The 4,156-nt window shown below is 45.1% G+C and overlaps 1 pseudogene; it reads left to right on the top strand.

Annotated features, from left to right (window-relative positions):
• The window catches only part of LOC105539316, a 3,114-nt pseudogene extending 519 nt beyond the window's left edge, over window positions 1-2,595 (top strand).
• Window positions 2,596-4,156: the final 1,561 nt, after the last annotated feature.

Here is a 4,156-nt window from a genome sequence, read left to right as displayed (position 1 = left end):
GACACTCCATCTCAAAAAAAAAAAAAAAAAAAAAAAAAAAAGAAGAAAAAGAAAAGCAAAAAGAAAGCTGCGTTATCAGCAAGTTACCTCTACGGGCACCTGGAGCCCGCTCCTCCTGGAGAGCTTGGGAGACGGTGTAGAAGATGCTTCAGAGTTCTCCCAACAGAGCGGCGAGAAAGCTGCAGTGTGAACCGGACAGCTCCTCATCTATCATTGATAGAGAATTTTCAGCTTGCCCTATTTGCCAGCCTACCTTGCTCTTCAGGTGGGGGCGGGGGCGGGGAGGAGGAAGGGGGAGAGAGAGAGGGAGAAAGAGAACCTCCAGGCAGAGGAGGACTTGGAGGTGTTTGCAGTAGCCAGCGCTCAGTGTGTAGGGGTGCATGCCAAGGGGTTGTGCATGGCATATGGGCAGTGTCTGCCACAGGGTGCTGACAACAAACGTCCTGTTCCTTTCCCGCATCCCATCCACCAGGAGTCTTTTTTCCCGTAGTAAGGACTAGGGCCTTCTCTGGCCCAGCTAGGCAAGACGCCATTCCTTCTTCTGATAAATGAAGAAGAATATCAAACCCATAAACACAGAAATAAAACAGTATCCAGAGCTTCCCTTAGTATTAAACATACCCTATTTCACAGGGACGTCTCTTGCAAAAGGAAAAAAGGTTTTGCAGGCACAGAGTCCTAGGCCAGAGGCTAAAGCTCTCTAAACCGCGTGGTTGACTCATTGGGCAGGAACAGATAAGCTGAATTTGAGACAACTCCACCCGAACCATGTGGAACAGGGTTGGGAAAGGGTAGATATTCAAACAGAACTCGGAGCTGTCACTGGGAGTGGAGTGGCTGGACGCTGCACCAGAATTCCCCACAGATGTTGGCTGCAATGGCAACTCTTTTATTTGTTGATGTACAAATATGCAACATCCGTGAGTTCCCCAACACAAGTATGACAATTTAACCTCTTTACATTCCCTACTTCTCTGCTCTCTTTCTCCCATTATTTAATTATTAAATTCTATTAGTTACCTTTGTAACTTTAAAAAGAAGACCTTTATTTCTTTTTCTTGATTCATTAACCAAATTTTGAAAGATATATTTTATTTTAAAAAGTATTTTATGGGCTATTTGCTTGGTTCTTGGTGTCTGGCTCTTCTGATTTTGTTTTCTTTTTCTCTTTCTTTCCTTCTCTCCTTCCTTCCCTTCCTTCCTTCCCTTCCTTCCTTCCCTCCCTTTCTTCCCTTCCTTTCCTTCCTTCCTTCCTTCCTTTCCCTTCCCTTCCCTTCCTTCTCTCTCTTTCTCTCTTTCTTTCTCTTTCTTTCTTTCTTTCTTGCTTGCTTGCTCACTTGCTTTCTTGCTTGCTTTCTTTCTTTTGGACAGAATCTCACTCTGTTACCTAGACTGGAGTGCAGTGCTGCAATTTTGGCTCACTGCAACCTCTGCCTCCCAGGTTCAAGTGATTCTCTTGCCTCAGCCTCCTGAGTAGCTGCAACCACAGATGCATGCCACCCCACCCAGCTAATTTTTATATTTTTAGTAGCGACAAGGTTTCGCCATGTTCGTCAGGCTGGTCTGGAACTCCTGACCTCAAGTGATCTGCCCGCCTCAGCCTACCAAAGTGCTGGGATTACAGGTGTGAGCCACCGTGCCTGGCCTCTGATTTTGTTTTCTTTCAGAAAATATTTTGACTGGGTGTGGTGGCTCACGCCTGTAATACCAGCACTTTGGGGAGGCTAAGGAGAGAAGACTGCTTGAGCCCAGTAGTTTGAGACCAGCCTGTACAACATAGTGAGATCCTGTTTCTACAAAATATACAAAAATTAGCCAGGCATGGTAGTGCATGCCTGTAGTCCCAGCTACTTGGGAGACTTAGGCTGGAGCCCAGGAGGTCGAGGCTACAGTGAGCCATGATCGCACCTCTGCACTCCAGCTTGGGCAAAAGAGTGAGACCCCGCCTTTCTGTCTGGCAGCAGCCATCAGGTAAGCCACAGTGAGTGCATACAAGTACATCCAGGAGCTATGGAGGGAGAAGCAGTCTGATCTCATGCGCTTTCTTCTGAGGGTCCGCTGATGGCAGTACTGCCAGCGATCTGCTCTCTGCAGGGCTCCCCAATCCACCCGGCCCCATAAAGTGCGCCGACTGAACTACAAGGCCAAGCTAGGTTACATTACATATAGGATTTGTGTGTGCAGTGGTGGCCAAAAACACCCAGTTCCTAAGGGTGCAACTTACAGCAAGCCTGCACATCATGGTGTTAACCAGCTAAACTTTGCCTGAACCCTCAGTCCATTGCAGAGGAGCAAGCTGGACACCACTGTGGGGCTCTAAGAGTCCTGAATTCTTACTGGGTTGAAGATTCCACGTACAAATTTTTTGAGGTTATCCTCATTGATGCATTGCATAAAGCTATCAGAGGAAATCCTGACACCCAGTGGATCACCAACCAGTCTACAAGCCCAGGGAGACAAGTGGGCTGACATCTGCAGGCCGCAAGAGCCATGGCCTTGGAAAGGGCCTTAAGTTCCACCACACTATTGGTGGGTCTCGTCGTGCAGCTTGGAGAAAACTTGATACTCTCAGCTCCACCGTTGCCACTGATATAAGTAAAGTTTGTAAAATTCATACCTAATAAACAATTTAGGACAGTCAAAAAATAAAAATAAAAAATAATGAGACCCTGTCTCAAACAAAACACAAAATGTTTTGAAAAGTTTTTTATTCTTATTTTATACAGTAGAGACATACACTACGTAATAATTAGCTGATCCTTAATAACTGAGACCCTTGAAGGATTTCACTGGTAAACTGGGCCTAAATCTTGTTCTTCTGTCTTTTTAAAATTGATATATTATAGTTACACATATTTTGAGAGTACGTGTGATATTTTGATACATGTGTGCAATGTGTAATGATTAAGTTAGGGTAATGAGGCTATCTATTACCTGAAACATTTATCTTTTCTTTGTGTTGGGAATGTTACAATTCTCCTCTAGCTATTTTGAAATACACGCTAAATTATTGTTAACTATGATTTCCCTACTGCACTATTGGACTAGAACTTATTCCTTCTATCAAATTGTATTTTTGTGCATATTATCCAACTTCTCTTCATCTCTACTTCCCTCTACTAAGTCATTCTTAAAAGGTAATTTTTCAAACTTTGTTTTCACTTTATTTTAGATGTGTCTTTGTGTAAGGAGTTTATAACTGAGTTTTTTGTTTGTTTGAGACCGAGTCTCACTCTGTTGCCCAGGCTGGAGTGCAGTGGTGTGATCTCAACTCACTGTAACCTCCACCTCCCGGGTTTGAGCAATTCTCAGGCCTCAGCCTCCAGAGTAGCTAGCACTACAGGTGTAAGCTACCACGCCTGGCCAATTTTTGTATTTTTAGTAGAAATGGGGTTTTACCATGTTGGCCAGGCTAGTCTCAAACTTCTGATCTCAGATGATCTGCCCATCTTGTCCTCCCAAAGTGCTGGGATTACAGGCATGAGCCACCACACCTGGCCCGTTTGTTTTTAGATGAAGTTTCGCTCTTGTTGCCCAGGCTGTAGTGCAATGGCGTGATCTCAGCTCACTGCAACCTCCACCTCCCGTTCAATCAATTCTCCTGCCTCAACCTCCCAAGTAGCTGGGATGACAAGCATGTGCCACCATGCCCGGCTAATTTTTGCATTTTTAGTAGAGACAGGGTTTCACCATATTGACCAGGCTGGTCTCAAACTCCTGTCCTCAAGTGATCCGCCCACCTCAGCCTCCCAAAGTGCTGAGATTACAGGTGTGAGCCACATCACCCAACTAATCAACTGATTTTTAAAATAGGGAGATTGTACTGGAATATGCAGGCAGACCGAATGTTTTCACAAGGATCCTTAAAAGAGGAAGACAGCCTGGGCAACATGGCGAGACCTTGTCTCTACAAAACAATAGCCAGTTGTGGTGGCAACACATCCATAGTCCCAGCTACTTGGATGACTGGGGCAGGAGAATCACCTGAACCAGGAGACAGAGGTTGCAGTGAGCCAAGATTGCACCACTGAACTCCTGGGCAATAGAGCAAGACACTATCCAAAAAAAAGAAAAAAGAAAAGAAGGAAAAAAGAAAGAAAGAGAGAGAGAGAGAGAAAGGAAGGAAGGAAGGAAGAAAGGAAGGGAGGGAGGGAGG

The sequence above is a fragment of the Mandrillus leucophaeus genome, unplaced genomic scaffold (genome assembly GCF_000951045.1).
Source record: "Mandrillus leucophaeus isolate KB7577 unplaced genomic scaffold, Mleu.le_1.0 Scaffold202, whole genome shotgun sequence".
NCBI lineage: Eukaryota > Metazoa > Chordata > Mammalia > Primates > Cercopithecidae > Mandrillus > Mandrillus leucophaeus.
Note: the sequence above shows the minus strand (reverse complement) of the source record. Positions and strands in the feature narration are given on the sequence as shown.